At 41.8% G+C, this 17,218-nt stretch overlaps 1 pseudogene; it reads right to left on the bottom strand.

The window, feature by feature from the left end:
• Positions 1-545: 545 nt before the first annotated feature.
• LOC115013699 (dynein heavy chain 10, axonemal-like) lies at positions 546-17,102 on the bottom strand (annotated as a pseudogene).
• Between the last annotated feature and the right edge of the window lie 116 nt (positions 17,103-17,218).

The following is a 17,218-nucleotide window of genomic DNA, read 5'->3' as shown; positions in this document are numbered from 1 at the left end:
AAATCTGTGTTTCTGTGACCTCACTGCCACGCCAGCTGCCAGATCTGCAAGGGCCGTCTGATTTTAGGAGTAAACTTCACCTGCTTTGGCATGCTGACCTCAGCAGCCTCGATTACTCAGCGCTGCACTAGATCTGTTCATTAAATGTTACAGTGAAGCACACTCTGCTACCTATACTGCAGAGAACAGCTGAAAAGCTACTTGGGTAAAGTGGAAAACTTTAGCAGCCTTTGGTCAATGGTACATTTTCCACTGTATGCAGCAGATTGTGTTCCCTTTACAACCTCAGCAGAAATATTCTGCATCTACTGTTCTTTTTAGGAATTGACCGAAGTCTTAAGTATTTTTGTTTAATAAAGAGAAACATTCAACATGATTGAACTGAAATGCAAACATTTATTAATTAATAAAGAAGTAGCAGACCTTTAGGGCTGAACGATTACCCCACTGTAGCCTGTTGGCACTTTAGCCCCCTGTAACAGCAAAGAGAAATCCCTGCAGCTACTGCCCAGAGTGAAGCGCTCAGTACTGAGGTGTGCTGCCATCTAGTGAGAATATAATGAAAGCTATGAAGTAGACAATGACTAAAAAATCTAGTTCTCTTGTCTCTACCAATTAAAAAAGATATATTTTTAAATATGTACAATCTTTCACCATAACTTGTTTGTTTGAATATAAATCAGAGGTACTAAAAGTTTGTTCTCTGTCTAAAGAAGCAGATGTTAATTAACATGTGTAAAAGCTAAGCAGCTCAGTGAAGCTGAGGTCTGTCTTTAGTCAGCGTTGAGGCATAAACAGACACCCTGGAGCACCCAGTGGGAGATGTGCATGGTGGTGAACAGGTCAGCCTCAAACACCAACCCCACACCCATTGCATTCCTGCGCAGAGACGTGGTGTACACCGGTGTCCGTATCGTATTCTTCACTACAAAACACATAGAAAAACAACAGTTAGGGAAAAAAACATAAAAAATAGTGAAGTAAAGTATTGTATGCAGGCCTGTAGTGTCTGGTGTCCACACCTGTAATCGGAGGCGGCTTGTCTCTATGGGGATGACTTTGAGAATGGGCAGTTCAACAACCAGAACGCTTGGTTTACTCTTAACCAGGCAGCCCTTCTCCGTGTCCCAGTATGCTCCCTCCAGATACAGGCCGGACACAAAGCAGCCTGCAGAGAAAAACACCATCAGTCTCTATAACTCATCATTAATCATGCTGCTAATGGTGAGTGTTATTTCATTACCCTGTCCACGTCTGTCACTGATGTCATCCTCACTGCGGTACTGGGTCACCTGTGTGTACCATTTTTCCTGCAAGCGGCTTGGACCAGGGCGGTCAGGTAGGTAGTCAGTGGCAGGGTCTCAATCTCATCTGTTAGATAGCAGGGTAAAGCTGTGAGTGATGACAGAAACCTTTTATTTCTCTTAAAAGTAAGAGAATGTAAAGTAATGAAAATAACAACTGACCAACATATATTTTCTTGGTCCCATTTGGAGGGATCTTCTAAACTACGTCCGTGTTGCTGAAGAAGTGGAAGCGACGAAAGGTGTAGAAGAGGAAGTCTCCGAGGTACTCATCCATGTACACAGTCAGGATCCTGCGGTCAAAGCTATCGATGGCTCGCCCGCCATACATCACCTACAGAACATTATACAGACGTTAGCCTAACCTCTCCAATAAGGTATTTAAGACTTCCCCAGGGAATATTGCAGGATCTCCATACACACCTGTTGAACACAGTTACATTGTTCAAACCATTGAATAGTGAAATTGATATAATACCACATAAATAGAGACTAATATTCAAACAAAATCCCTCATTTCAAATGGCTCCCGTGCCACTTACAGAGAAGTCAGACTCATTGAAGTCGTAGAGGACGTTCCAGCCAATCTTGCCGTACTTGCGTCTCTCTTGCACCACAGCATGGAAGAAGGCCAGCACGTACACCAGGCTGCGGAAGGCAGGGTGAGGACATGCAGTCAAGGTCTCATGGGAGATTTTGGAGTACGTGGCTCTCATGTTCAGCTTGAGACCGTTGGGAGGCTCCGTCACTACCTGCACGCACACAATATTAAAGTACATGTAAACAAACAGACATTTCTTTAAATCCGATTTTTCATAACAATAGAAAAACTGTTGAATGTTTCTTCCATGCTCGTGACTATCCCCCACTGATGTGCACAGTTTAAATACAAATTGTCACTTTGCTGTATTAGAAATGCAACATTGTCATATTCCCAACATATAGATTAAAAACATCAAACACAACACCTATTTAAGGAAATCCTTGTGACCGCTACTTGATCCGAACCCTGCCATCTACAAACTAATCTAAAGAAAATACTGCTGAAGGTAAAGAGGAAATGCGTTTGACCTTTAGAGACTTTTGCAGTATGCCAATGGGGAAATCCTTAATGGGGTTGGTGGTGACCCACAAGCGGAAGTTGGGATTGGGCTTGGTGATCATCTCTAAGGGCTTCTCCAGTTTCTTCAGCCACTTTACCAGCAGGTGGCAGTTCTGTAGCATCAACCACTGACCACGGGACACCGCCCTCTCCAGCAACTGCAGTGCCACCTTAATCACAGGTACAGAAGACAATTACCCTCAACGTCTCATTCCACTTGAGCACACTTAAAGCTTTGCGGCTGCGATATGGAAAAGAAGGCTTCAGTACCTTCTCTTGGCCTTGGCCCATAGCAAGAAACTTGAACTTGTTGCCTCCAAAGCCTGACCTCTCTGCTAGTTTCATGAGGTCCGTGGCTGGGTCAGAGCCGGGGCTCAGGATGACGATAATGGGGGAGAAAGGTGTGCTCTGTTCATAAATTGCATCAAAGCTGATCACAGGCGGCTGCACATATCTGAGAAGATACACAAGAGAACATGTAGAAACTCAGGGCTTGATTCCTCTCTGTATAAATAATTATATATTCTGTAAACATTGTCAAATAGTTGTGTTGAGGCAACTCAACCTGCACCACAGTGGTGTATATACATACACTGTATATACTGTATACATAGTGATGGTATACATATATATACAGTATATATATATATATATACTGTATATATATATATATATATATATATATACTATATATACTGTATATATCTTAATTGCAATTATTATTGCAATAGAAACAGGCTCACTTCTCGCCCATGGTGACAGTAACGTAGTCAGTCACAGCTCTGTAGACTCTATCTACACGGAAGCAGCGCAGCAGCAGCAGCTTCTGGAAGGCTGGCAGGTTCTCCTCATATTTCACAGGAAATAGAGCCTGTTCTCGTCTAAGTCATACCACTGAAGAGAAAAGAAAAGGGTTAACCTCTCAACCGATAAAGTAAAATGCCTATGGCGATTCTTGCCACCGTGGTCACTTACAGACTTCCAGTCAGTGGAATTTTTCTCCACGTCATCAGGCAGAGAGCCAAACTGCTCAGGAAACAGCTCTGCTAGTTTCACTATGTCCTCCCAGCCCTGGTCAGTCACAAGGCTTTTTGCGGGTGCTCTTTTCCAGGGATAGATTATCTTTACACATGAGGTGGAAAAACAAGATAATTTGCTTTAAACATTGTGTGCATACACATGTGTCTGAGTTTGTGATCACTGTAATCTACTTAAACATTTTAGGAGTTCAACTCTGGATATCTCACCCTTAATAAAGAACTCCTACTCCTCCTGAGGTGACCTCTCTTCTGCCTGTTCAATCTTGATGGTCATGTTGAAGGAAAATAGCAGCTTGTGTCTCTCAAACAGACCTACATGAGTTCTGTAGTGAGTTCAGGTTATAATATCATACATACTGTGCTTTTAAAAATCCTTTTTCATCCATTCCATTATTCAATATTTATTATTGACCTGTGCAGCCATAGTTGTAAACACTGTATGTCAGAGTGTTCATGATGTTCTTCAGTCTTTGGAGCAGGATGGAGTTAGTCAGAGATCTGCGCAGTGAAAAGTCAAACACTTCGAGGTAGGAGGCTGGAGAGCACGGGTACATGCTGTTCACCAGAGACATTTCTGTCAGTACGAAGAACAGGATAGCGCCGCGCTTTGCAGCAGGTCGATAACCGTCTCTGAGTTTATCAATGTCCTCAGATGTCTTATGAGCCAACTTTAGTTTCTCAAATACCTGATGATTACAATATCAAACAAAGAAAAGACTAGTATTAACAAATTCAGTGAAAATGCACTTATTCCATGAGTTCACTGATGCTTGCTGCTGCCAAACTGACCTCACTGGCTTTTGATACATTTCATACATTGTTTCCTCCAATGTATGAACCAGCTCCGTGTTATCCAACATGTTGCCTGAAGATGTGGCCAGCTCTCTGAGCAGGGAGTCCCCGAGGTTCTTCAGCAGCTTCTTGTTGTTGCTAGTCTCTAGTCCTAGAAAAATAACAAAAAAAACAGTGTTGAGACATTATCAAATTACAAATAAGTGCAATTATTATATAGTGTATATGTTTTTTCTCATACCCCGTCAGTTCTGTCGTTCACCCATCTCTGCCAGTATGGGGTGTATCGCAGGTTTTTGGGGTCAACAAAAACCATCCCACAGCGGGAAACAGTAGCAGGGGAAGCATACTGCAGATCTCCAACCTGGGATGGGGAAGTTTTCTTACATTATTGCTCTGAAAGTTGCTTTGCAGAAAAGTGTAAGGAAAGGTATTTGGCTGACAGCCACCTTGAAATTGAGACAAACCTCAAACAGCAGCGCGCAGTGACTCTGTAAACGGATCCGTTCTCCGTTGGCTAGAGGAGCTTGTTGTCATCCATCACCGAGTTCATATTCTCGACCCACAGAGCATCCACGTCCCCATCGAACAGGATGTATCTGTGAGTCAGAGTTCATGTAGTATGAATGAATGAATGACATCACTGGCATACTGCACATCTGAATCGACTGATTAATGTCCTTTAGTTTTTCTTCTTTTTGTTTTATACCTCCTCTCTTTTTTGTCAGTGGGCCTGTTGATGTCACGGAAGATGTTGGATAAGATCCCATCAGTCCAGTCTCGAGTCTCAGGGTCCAGAACACCGTAAAGTTCAATGACACTCATGGCTTTAGGGTTCAGGGGATACATCTTGGTTTGAAATCCCAATCTGATGATGAATTCAAATAAATGTCACTATTCTCCACATAAAATATCAGGAATGTGGTGTAAACCTAGTTGATGTAAACTGACTTGGTCTGAGTTTGACATAATGTGCTGATCACAACCGATTTCCCTCCACCTGTTGGGCCCACAACAGTAGTGTGTCTGGTCATCATCGTCTCATACATCTGCACCACTTTATCCACCTGAAACCACAGACAGCATAAAGAAAAGGGTATATCAGCTTCTAAACGCTCACATGCTGTAACTAAATCTTTGCCACTGTAACTAAACAATCTTTAAGTAAGAATGCCTGTGTATCAAAGAATCAAATCTAGACCCAGATAAGAAACCTGGTTAGGCAGCATGACGTATTTGTTCTCTTGCAGGATCTCTTCCACAGCATCATTGAAGTTGGGATAGCGAACACGAGGACAGTCTAACCCAGGGAACAGATCTGCGATCAGCCCGAAGAACAGGGGCACGTCCTCAAACACAAACTTTGGTTTGTCCCGGAGATCACGCATCAACACCACATCCTGCGGAGAGGAGAGACGGAAATAACAACAGGATTAAAGTAAAAATATTTTCATTTTAAATGTAACAATGCCTACCTGTATTGTCCGTGTCAAATAAATAATTAAATAAAAATGGAGAATCAGTCATATCAAATGAACCCTTTTTTAAAATTAAATTCAAACTCTTTACAGCAACAATCACCAACCTAATCACAACTAGTTCTGTGAGACCTCTCACTAGTTTTCTACTTTTCATGTTTCTTAAACCTACGCTTCCCTAAGTTGATTAAGATTTGCAAAAGTGTTGGAATTTTCAACATGGTGCTGAGTGATGGTCAGTTTTTAGGCCAGACTGAAACTTGTAATAAAGTACTATAATGCCAGAGGTACTGCTTTATTTTGTAAGCTGCTAGGTAGACACTTAAAAGACCTCGTCTAAATCTTGCATTTGGCAAACTAAACAAATTCCCAACAGCAATCAAGCATCAGTCTAAACCTGAGGGATCACAAATACACAACTCATCAGTTCCATATTGAATGTAAGCAACAATGAGAAGTGTTTTATTCACTATATGAAAATGAAACATGAAAAATGTTGTTGGGTGTCTACCTCACTGAGGTCTGGTGAGCCTCTCTTCAGCTCTCCTGCCATCACTAAGACAGACTTCAGAGCTCGCAAGCCAAAGTCATGATGGGACTGCGTGGACAGCAGCTCACGTGCAATTTTATACAGTACGGTCATCTTCTTTGCCAGCACCTGAATTGAACAAAAGTGTAGATATGTGTAGTGGCAAGCACTTTGCAGTGTAGAGTTAAAGATTTTTCAATGTTAATATGAAAAGTTGTCTTTCTACGCTCAGAAATATCAGAACATTTTACAAGTAATTCAGTATAGATTATGCATTTCATAACTACCTGAGAACACTAATATAAGTCTTGTACATTATAGTGATATTGTATATGCATGGTTCACTATACATTACTCAGGATGAGAGCGTCTGCCAAATTGAGACAATGTAATTTGTGGTCTGTGTGTGCGTCACTCACCTTGGCCATTAGGAAGCCTTCAGAGAAGAGCATGATCTCACAGATCTGCTGCAGGTCAGGCGTCCTGCATAACCCGGGTTCATGGTGATGAAAATCCCCATGCTGCCGTCCAGGCTGATCTCCTGCCCTTCAAACTGATGTGCATAGTGAGAAGGAGGGGGTTTAGGAGGAATAAACAACTAAATCAACAATCAACCTAAATTATTATTATTAAGTGAAATAACCTTCTTTGTCAAAATATATACATTTATATGAAAACTGGAATAATTGTTGATGTGTTCATAACGGGTTCTGCATAACTACAACATACTTACATGAAACCTTTCCAGGTGCAGAATGAAAGCGTTGCGTATGGTCTGGATTTGGGAGGAGATAACTGACAACGCTGAGGCATCGACGCGATTGAACTCATCAAAGCAGCCCCACGCTCCACACTGGGCAAGGCCAGAGAAGATCTTACCCACAGTCTACGCACAAAGAGGAAAGGAATTAAAGGAAAAAAGCGAGTGACAAATAAAAAACAGAGAGCGACTACTTTGTCCAGCAGAGTGCAACGGAGTAAAGTGTGCACACTCAACAGACCATGCAAATCATTAGAGAAACATGTGGCCGTCACTTTTGAGACTGATGCAAGTGAGCACTTTGGCAGCAAGAAACAATTTGTAGGCAGTTGTGTATACGTTGTGTTTAGAAGTGCATGAACATTACATGGTAGGTTCTATTATTCAAGGAGTGTGGTTGTATATTTTACATTTTACTGTGGAGTCCCAAACAATGCACTGCAACATTTATATGAAAATAGTTTATAATTTGGGCAAAAACAACACACAGTAATGTCTAAGGGGTGAATATGATGTAGACAATTGATGGAAAATGTCACAGAACAGTTTTATGGTACTAAGACGCTTTTTAAGTAGCTGTTGGCTCTTCAAGTTTAGGCTTCTTACCATGTAGTCCATGGCCTCACCACAGTTTGTAACCACGCAGAGCAGGCCTAACGCCTTGGCCAGATCTTTAGTGGACTGTCTTTCCTGTACCGGCCGGTCCAGCAGGAGCTCCGCCCAGGTACATGGAGAGGGCCTGTATCACAACTAAACACCCACATACATCATGTTGTCAAAACAGACTGACAGCACAATTTTCATATTTCTGCTTGGGTTTTACAAATTTGCAAAGCTTCTCAGACCTGCGTGAGGGTGAGGTAGATACGGTCTGTCAGCGGGGTTATAACCACTCGACCGTTTAACCCCATGTATTCATAGCCGTAAGAGAACGAAGCACTGCACTGACGCACAAACAAGTTGTCATGTTCCCGGACCCAGTAGAATCTGAGTTGGCTTTCCCACTCAAACTCTCGTGCGTCCATTATACTGGAAGAAGAAAGACATTTTACTTCATTTAAGTTCACCTCCCAACACACGAGTTACACCGTCATGTGCGATGACAAATGTTAAAACCGGCAAAGGTTTACCTTTTTAGTACAAAGCTGTCTACAATGTCTCTTGCATGGACATCGATGATGAGCACAGTGTTTATCTTTCGTCTGTCATTATTCTTCAAAGGTTGTGTGATGCGCTTTACCAGCTCATCAATCTGCTGGTGCATTTTCTCAGCATAGTTCCTCAGTGCGTACTTCTCTCCTTTCTTCACATTTTTAAAGACATCCTCTACCTCCCAGGTCCACCACACTTGATTTGCAGCCAGCACAACCATTCCCTGGTACAGCAACATCCAATCCACCCTGAGACACAAGGGAATGATTTACTGTGGCTCATTCGCGCACACAGACACCGGCAGAATTGCTCACACACATGTAGTATCTACACACACCTGCTCCTGTCTTCACAGTAGCGGTGGATTGCTTCCTTGGTGATAAGTCTATTAGTCCTCCTCATCTCAAGTAGTATTCCCGTCATCCACTCCTCCACCCTGCCCTCCACCGGGATAGCCTTCTTCAGCTCCATCAACTCACCCTCAGCTGACACCATGGCTCCGGCTACTTTCTCCCCATCGCTTTCCACATCCAACCTCAGAGATGCTATGTTATCATACATCTTGTGGAACATAGACAAGAACATTTATTTAAATCTAGAAAATGTTTCACACATACGGCAAACAGTGATCCTCCTCATCCCTGCTTTGAAGAATAATGCCTGATACCTTGATCATGTGCTCCTGGACACAGGAAGGGTCACTACTCCCCAGAATGCTGAGCAGTTCATCATCTGAGATGAAGAAGAAGTGAGGAAAAGCATTCCGCTTGGAGTCCAGGTAGTCATTGAGACTCTTCTGGCACCTCTCTAGTCCATCACTCAGGGCCTGCAGGTCTGTTAGCCGGTTGGGAATCAGGCAATAGCGCTTAATGTTTGGACCCTTCACTGTGTCACTCATAATCTACACAGAAAAATGAAGAAGACGATGTTATTTCGAGATGTACAGTAGCAGTACTTTGCTTTCATCAGGCTAATATTATTGCAACACTCACTTCTTTAAACCTTTTGTCAATGTTATCAAATTTCTAGGCTTCCTCCGGTAACTGCGAGCCACCAATGAATATGCTCTCCAGGTACATCCATTTTCAGTGTACCAGCAACCATACCTGTGTGAGAAATATTTTCTTACGTATTATGGATTCAAGTGTGATGGGAAATGTGGCCCCTCCCACTGACCTCTATGGTCTCACTGATGAGGGACAGGTCTTTTTCCCATTGCTGTATGGTGCCAGGGAAAGGTCCAACAAAACGGCTGCCCGCCATGCTCTGTAAGTTCATGGCATCGTTGTCCACATTCAGCAGGATCTCGTCCACTGCACCCAGAATAGAACCGCACTCCTGGAAGCACAAACATGAATAATGTATTTTTCTAAGTATTTGTGATTTCAATGATAAAGTCCAGTTTGAGATAATTCACAAAGACGGAAGCTTGCCTTCTCAATACTGAGCTCGTTTACAGCAGAGGTGACAATGTCACCAATGACATTTGCATATTTGTGCAACTCCATAGCAAACATGTGCTCCAGAGTGAAGCTGTCAAGGTTCATCTCAAAGTTAGTGCCGGTCCTTTCCATCAGTTCCTTCCAGTGTCTGTGGTACAACATATAAAAACACATGTTCATTGGTTGTTGTCATTGTCATCATAATTATTACCTGGTCAATCTACATTTTCAACATTTCATACTCTACTCCCATTTTGTGTTGGGTGTCAGATTTATTCCAGACCTGTCTCAGAGGGCCTCGTTCTTCAGGTTCAGCAGAAGAGGGAGAGACTCTCTGAACTCCTTCATACGTCCATCAAGGAAGAAGGCCACAGGTATCGCCCGCACGTCTTTGGGCAGCTGTCTCAAGCTTTTGATGATACCCTCAACACCCTCCTGTAGCAGCTGGATGTTTAAATCCACCCACAACGTCTGAGACCACTCCGTCTTTGCCTCCTAAAACATGTAAGGACAAACACATGAAATACTTATACCCGAATGATGTGCAATTTGTCCCAATATGCTACCCCATCAGACCTTTTCAGCTTTATAGACACCATATATCTGTCTCAGGCCCTTCATGTCCTTCTGCATGCCGATAACATCTGGGTACACGGTGACTGGTAGGTCCAACAGCTTCTCAGCATTAGCTAGCTCCTGCCGTCCTGCCACTATCTTGGCAAGGTCTTCCTCATATGTTTCCATGATGGTCAGTCCTGCAAAGAACAAACGAGAGAGACTGTTTCCTCCACTACATTTAAAAACAACATTTTAACACCATATATATATAACTAAAGGCAGGCTTCAAGTGCTCAAGTACCTCTCTCCAAATCATCTCCCACAGCTCCAGGTCCATGCATGTTGAAGCTTTAAGCAAAGATAGTCAATTCCTGCCTAAATCTTCAATATTCTCCTTCGTAGTCTTTGAGTGTGAGGGGTGGAGAATAGGAAGATAGTTATAATTCTACATTTCTAAAAATCTCTACTTTTCAGATTGTGTGGGTTTGATGTCTTACCTGAGTAAAGGATTTCTTAACATCTGTCAGACTTCGGTCCACTTGTCTGGATTCTGCAAACAGGTCATTTCACATCTGGACAATATTGTCCAGCAGTTCCAGTTCATCCTTTCCGACCTACACATGGAAAAGAGAACATAAGTCAGTAAATAAGGGAACCAACTTATGCTTTCAATGGGCAATAATTGAACATAAACACACAGTACCTCCACTTTGCACATGGCCAGTGTTCTGTATCTCTCCTAGATATCAATGTATCTCATCTCCACATGCAGAGACATGTCCCTGATGTCTGATATGATGCAAGGACAGACTTCAAGTCTTCAAAAGTTTCAGGGTTCTGTTTCAGGTTCTCAGATAATTGCTGTTTTATAAAAGAAGCATAAGGATAAATCACATATAAAAAAATGTACTATTAAAACATATGACACCGTGTAACCTGATTCAATACCATGAGTTCATCTCTCAAGTTGAAGAGATCCTCTTTGGCAGGCTGGTTGAGCAGCCTACCGAGTGAACTGATCCAGGACTCAGCAGTCTCCCGCACTGTGTGAGCCAGAGGCTCCAGGTTTAGACGGATGACGTGCTCATTCTTAAACAGAGGCTCCAGCATCACTTCCGAATTGATACAAGAAAGGAACTGCAGCTTGTCGTCATACATGACACAGGATGTTTTTTTGGCAGCAAACTTTTCGTTGACGATGGTTTTGTTCTTTTCCCAAAGAGGTCGATAGCGTTTCCAGTGGAAAAGATACTGATCCACAGAGAAGAGCAGCCGCTGGATGTTCTGGGACACTGCCATGGCGCTCTCATTTATCTGAGGATGATGCCACACGTCACTGCAGAAGCTAAATGTCGTCACCTCATCTTCACCATCCACACGTTGTGGAGGGCACTCAATGCAGGTCCCATGCATCCAACGCACAAATTGCTGAAATTCAAGTCACATAGTCAGTGATAAATTATAAAACAAAACCTGTTAATGCAGTGTACCAGGAGAATCATGCTACCTTGGTGCTCTCTACACAGTCTCTGACACACTGCATGATCAGCCAGTAGATCTCAGTGCTTTGGGGCTGCAACACAATCTTAGGGGCAGAAAGGATAGCATCAATTTGGAAAAGAGCGGTGCTTCCCCTCAGTACCATGTTGAAGGCCTGGGTGTTCCTAAATGTGAAAGTCAACAAGAGGGATGGCACAGTGGTTGAGACAAATACTACTAAAGTACTGTATTTATTACTGCTCACAAAGTAGATAACTTCAAAAACCTTAACATAATGTGATTACCTCAGCACCATCTTTATAAGAGTCATGCACCTTGAGTTCCCAGTACATGTAATAATCAGCCATACATTTGGATTTGCCACTGCTAGTTTCCAAGATCAAATGTTCCGTCTTAGTGATGAGGGGTCCAATGTCTGCATACTTCCTACTCAGCAAATTCACCGTCTTGGCCCGCTCTCGTTCAATACGTTCACAGAACTCCCTGACACCTTAAAAAAAACTCAATGAAAATAAGTTGGAATTCTTTTTATAAAAATGATTATATACTATAAATAATATCCGACCTGGTAAGTCGTTTGATTGATCTGGGACGGGACATTTCAGTAAGTTGGCCATCACTATGGATTGCAACTTGGACTCAATATCCTTCTCATTCTTCTGAATCTGACCGACGACGATCTTAAACTTAGAGACAACCTCAACGCCTCGGTTGATGAAGTCGGTGATGCCTGAAACCAAACGCAAATTATCTTATTTCAATTTCACAGACAATACTAATATCATCAAACCCAGAGTTTGCATATATCAGACTAAACAGATATTTCAGCCTCTGTATGCACCTTACCCAAAGAATTCCAGTTGAGTCTTTTGCATCCAAAATGCATCTCTCTTTTGACCGCTATGATCTGTTCAGCCAGCATAATGGACTTTGCCTCACTCAGGCTGTCCATTACAGAGTGGCAGCAGTTGACAAGGTCCTTCAGATCTTTCACATATCTAAAAGCACAATTGAAACAGGTCAGGCCAGAGGTTACATCAATCAGAGGTTTGGTATTTAGTTACTGGTGATTATCCTTACCGGATGAATTTGTGCTCCTGTAGAGCGATATTTTGAGCCAGATAAGGCACATCCCAGTAATACAAGGCAGTTTGTCTCGGAAATTATTTCCATGATCTCTGGAGCAAAGTTCACAATGTATCTCACACTAATCTGTAGGCGGATTTCAGTTGGCGGGACATCCTTATAATGAGACAAATGCAGGGAATTTGAGAGATAGTTCCTGTATCTGTATATTGCACAATACTGAGTAACAGTTCTAAGTAATTACACAGCGAGAGACACATACCAGTTCTGCCTGGATTTGGTTTTCACTAGTACTCATGACCAACAGGGTTTCTTTCATTAGCAATGGCAAGCTGCATTCAGTCTCAGCCATCCAGTGCTTATACTTCTTCCCCTCATATTCTCTGATCTGCACTGCCATTTGCATGTACTTGTCCTTGGCCTAAGCAGAAAGAGTCGCATGAAGCCGTTCAAAAACATTTAAGTGTCTAAACATGTGAATATTAACACTGACTTATACAGCTGTGCAACAGTGAAATAACTCACCATTTTGCTCTGTTCACTCTCCATCATCTCTGGCACTTTCAGGAACAGAAGGATGGTGTGTTTAATTCGGTGGAAAAGAGATTGAGCCCATCTGATGGCTCCTGCCACAGGAGGCTCGTTCTTATTGAGTGGTGGTTTGTCCTTCTTTGCCTCAAATAGTTCATTTATACTGTCCACCTACAACAAAAACATTTTACAAAAGTGCTTGTGACAGACCATGATCACTCTGTTTAAAATTCTAATGATAATCTGGCACAACATGAAATATTGCTTCTTTGTATATTTTCTTTTAAACAGTGTTGAGTGATGAGGATGTGTGCAGTGTAACTTCCAGGTTTAATTTGGATTAACAAGCTGAACCTTGATGTATCAAAGGTATGTAAAATAAATGTCATAGGTAATTACTTCACGTAATTAGTTGCAATGCAGTGTAACATAAAGTGCGCACTGTTGCTTACAATGTAAATCACATTGCAAAACACATGCATGAACTCAGTGTTCCTCAACTGAAGCTTTGTATTGATCTAAAATAATCACATTATTTGATAGTAATTTAAATTGAACTGCAAAGTCAAATAACAACCAGCGCTTTGTCTTGATTCAGAGAACATTACCTCTTTGCAATACTGAGCCAGGATGTCATTAAACTTTCTCATCAAATGGTTGTTGACGGCCTCTCTGGAGCGAATGTGTTTGAATTTCAGTAGCATGTCAAAGGCAGCAGCTGAAGAGCGCAGTGCCTTAAAAGACTGATCAATGAAGTTGATGGCCTCTCCCTCGATAGCCTGAGCAGACACATGAGAGAAGTGAATCAGCCTTATAACTGAGGTAAAACATTATGCAACTGTATTTGGTGCAAACTGACAAGCACATTGATACTACCATGCTCTATTAAATTGTTACGTTGTTCCAGAACTATTATTTTCCCAGCTTCTGCATTCCACATGTCTTAAACTCACCTGAACGGTCGTGTCGAATTCTTGCATGATCATTTTCCAGTTGTTTTTCTTACAGATGTTGAAAGGATTGAAACTCACTTCTTCAATAAGCAAAACCAGACTATCCACTCTGCACAGCACTTCATCGATGCGTTTTGGGTCACCGGTCACACCTTTTAGCTCTGGACCAAAGATGTTATAGAATTCCTCCAAAATCTGCACAATGCAAATCAGGAAGAACTCTTTAAAAAGAAACCTGAGTAATACATTCTCAAGTTCAGTTAATGAGTGAGAGGTCAGTATTTATGAAGTGTATGTACACAAACCTGCAAAACATTGTACTGGTCCTGGCAGATGGAAGCCATGTAATCAGTCCTTTCAAAAAGTCTCTTACGGTCAAATTCCCAACGTTGACTCCTGCCTGATTCTTCAATTTCAGCGCGCATCTCAAAGTAGGCGGACTTCCACTGGTCCAGGACCTGCTTAGCATCATGCACCTTGGATTTGGCCACTTCTCTCTTATTTCTGTCCAAGCACAGCACAGCACATTGTTAAGTTATACTGAAACCACAAAACATTCTATTTCTAATAAAGGATATACTGATGTTTTAAAAATATATTTAATTTAAACTCTATCTAAGCTCTGAACCTCCAATGTAAAATGTAAATGCATTCATGCTTACTTGAATAGCGTGTGGACATCAATTACTTGAGCCACACGTTCACACAGCTGCCAGGCGATACGCTCCATTAGAGGGACCATACTCTCATTTGTGTTGTAGTGGCAGGAGACTATCCACACAATTTGCAGGCTGCTCATCAGAGGAGAGATGGTCTCCAGGATCACTCCCAAATTTGCTCCAGTACACAGATTCTACAACAGACAACGGTAACTTTGACAGAAGTGAAGGTGAGGACAGCAAAACAATTCTATAGTCACAATTTAGATACAAAACAATATGGCAAGTGTGCTTTTTGTAACCACCAGCTTTTGTCAGTTACACTGTTCATTGTTAACAGAGAAAAAAAGATGTGAATGTAAAAGAATATTCAGCAATAATACATTTTTTTTTTTTTAAAGTGCCGCTCACCATGAAGTATCTTTCCAGTGTGCTGAGGAAGCGTAAATTATCGTCCGACTCCACACGGTATTTAGTGAGTTCAGCAAACGTTCCTTCCAGGGTCTGAACAATGGCTGCATCCGCTTTGGTCATTACCTCCAATATCTTCTTTACTATGGGCTGTTTGAGCTGCTCACTCAGAGCACTCAGGATGGATACACGCTCCTGCCAAAAAGTTATCTCGGCCAAAGGGCCAGGTGCCTGGAGGAAAATGAAAACCGATGTTTCACATTGGTCTATGGATATCACTGTGTATGTTTTATGCTTTCGTCTATGTAATAGTTTCATTTTGAGCGGACAGCGATTCCATTTTTAGGTAATATTTCAGACATTTCAGCAGCAATGATACATGTAAATGCCGGTCTTGACCTCAAATCCTTCAGCTGACACCAACAAGCCTGAATCAGAAACTCAGAATAAGGGGGAGTCACAGACCTGTGGCGTTTTGTTTTGCTGCTCCTCCATTACAATGGTAATCTGAGTCTGCCAGTTCATCACACATTGCTCCAACTTCTTTACCATCTCTGGATTAGACAGCACCTCCGGCTCCAGGTCTAGCTCAGAGATGTGCAGCGTAGCCTCATCTGCGACAGAGGTACTAATCTTTAGATTGTACTATTTATTATGAAATTGGTATTAAAAACAAGCATGAGCAGTATATTTAAGGCTTGTTCCTTTTTCATAACCTGCACCAGTTATCTTTATCTGCTGGGCAGTAATCAAAGGTATATACACCTGACAAGAGACACAGTGAAAATATGCATCATGTATTCTTTATTCTGAAACTCAGTAATACTAAATTCTGGATATACATGGTTGATGGAGACCATTATTCTGACTGTTAGTGGTTGTTTGTTGTTTTTCATTGTATTTACATTGGCAAGTGTGTTCTGCAGCACAAGAAGAGGGTCTCCACTATGCATGCCAATGTCAAATAAACTGGATATCAGCTTCCTGGCCTCCGTCCAGTGGTTCAACAATAGTCTCTATTTAAAACACAAAAAATAACATATCGGATGATTTTTTTATAGAGGCTTGTAATGATACATATCTGGCTCCTCACCCTTTGTGTTCCTCGTAAAGTAGAACACCCTGGATTTAAAAAATCTCTCAGGGGTATTCGTTTACTGCCACATGAAGCTCAATGTGATAGACAACTTTAACCTCGACCCCCTGAAAACACAAAACCAGAAATGTGTTGCACTTTTTTTCCTCCCTCTCCATCAACAAACGACAAATTATTTTTTTAAAACAGCCACAATTTGAAAGCAATTACCACAAGAGGGATGGAATTAAAGTTTGATCTCACATGGCTGGGACTTGCTTCATATATCTCCTCTGAGCCTCTCTATCTGTCCTCCTTTCTGTGGCTATAATCGATGTAGTTAAAGTATTAGTGTCTTCATGCTAACACAATTCAAAATAAATGACCACTCAACCGTCAAGTTAGCATTAATAATCTTTTTAGATACAACCTCTGTGACCCGACTGTATGCTAATAGCTGCACGAGGGGCGTACAATGGGGCTACAGCTTTGCAAACTTACCGCCTGGAATTTCAACTTCAATTTCTTCCTCTCTTATAGTTTTGAAAAACAGAAGATATAATTGCGAGTCTTCCTCAGAGACAACGTTCAAAAAGCGGATAATTTTCTCTTCTTCTTCTCCATCACCCAAACCGAGTAGTTCGTCGAAGCAGTTGGGACCGTACGGTAAACTGAAACCGGCAGAGACGCACTCTCGGATCCACTCCACTCGTAAATCGTCATGAACCATATTTTTCAATTAGTTAGCAGTTGAAGAATGTAAAAATGTAAACAATTGTTTGGTTTACCCGTCATTTTAAACTTTGTTAACATTAGCTTGCGGTTGCCACCAACTGAAGTTTAGCT

This window comes from Cottoperca gobio, chromosome 9, assembly GCF_900634415.1.
Source record: "Cottoperca gobio chromosome 9, fCotGob3.1, whole genome shotgun sequence".
NCBI lineage: Eukaryota > Metazoa > Chordata > Actinopteri > Perciformes > Bovichtidae > Cottoperca > Cottoperca gobio.
The sequence above is the reverse complement of the archived record's forward strand: the minus strand, read 5'-3'. Positions and strand labels throughout refer to the sequence as shown.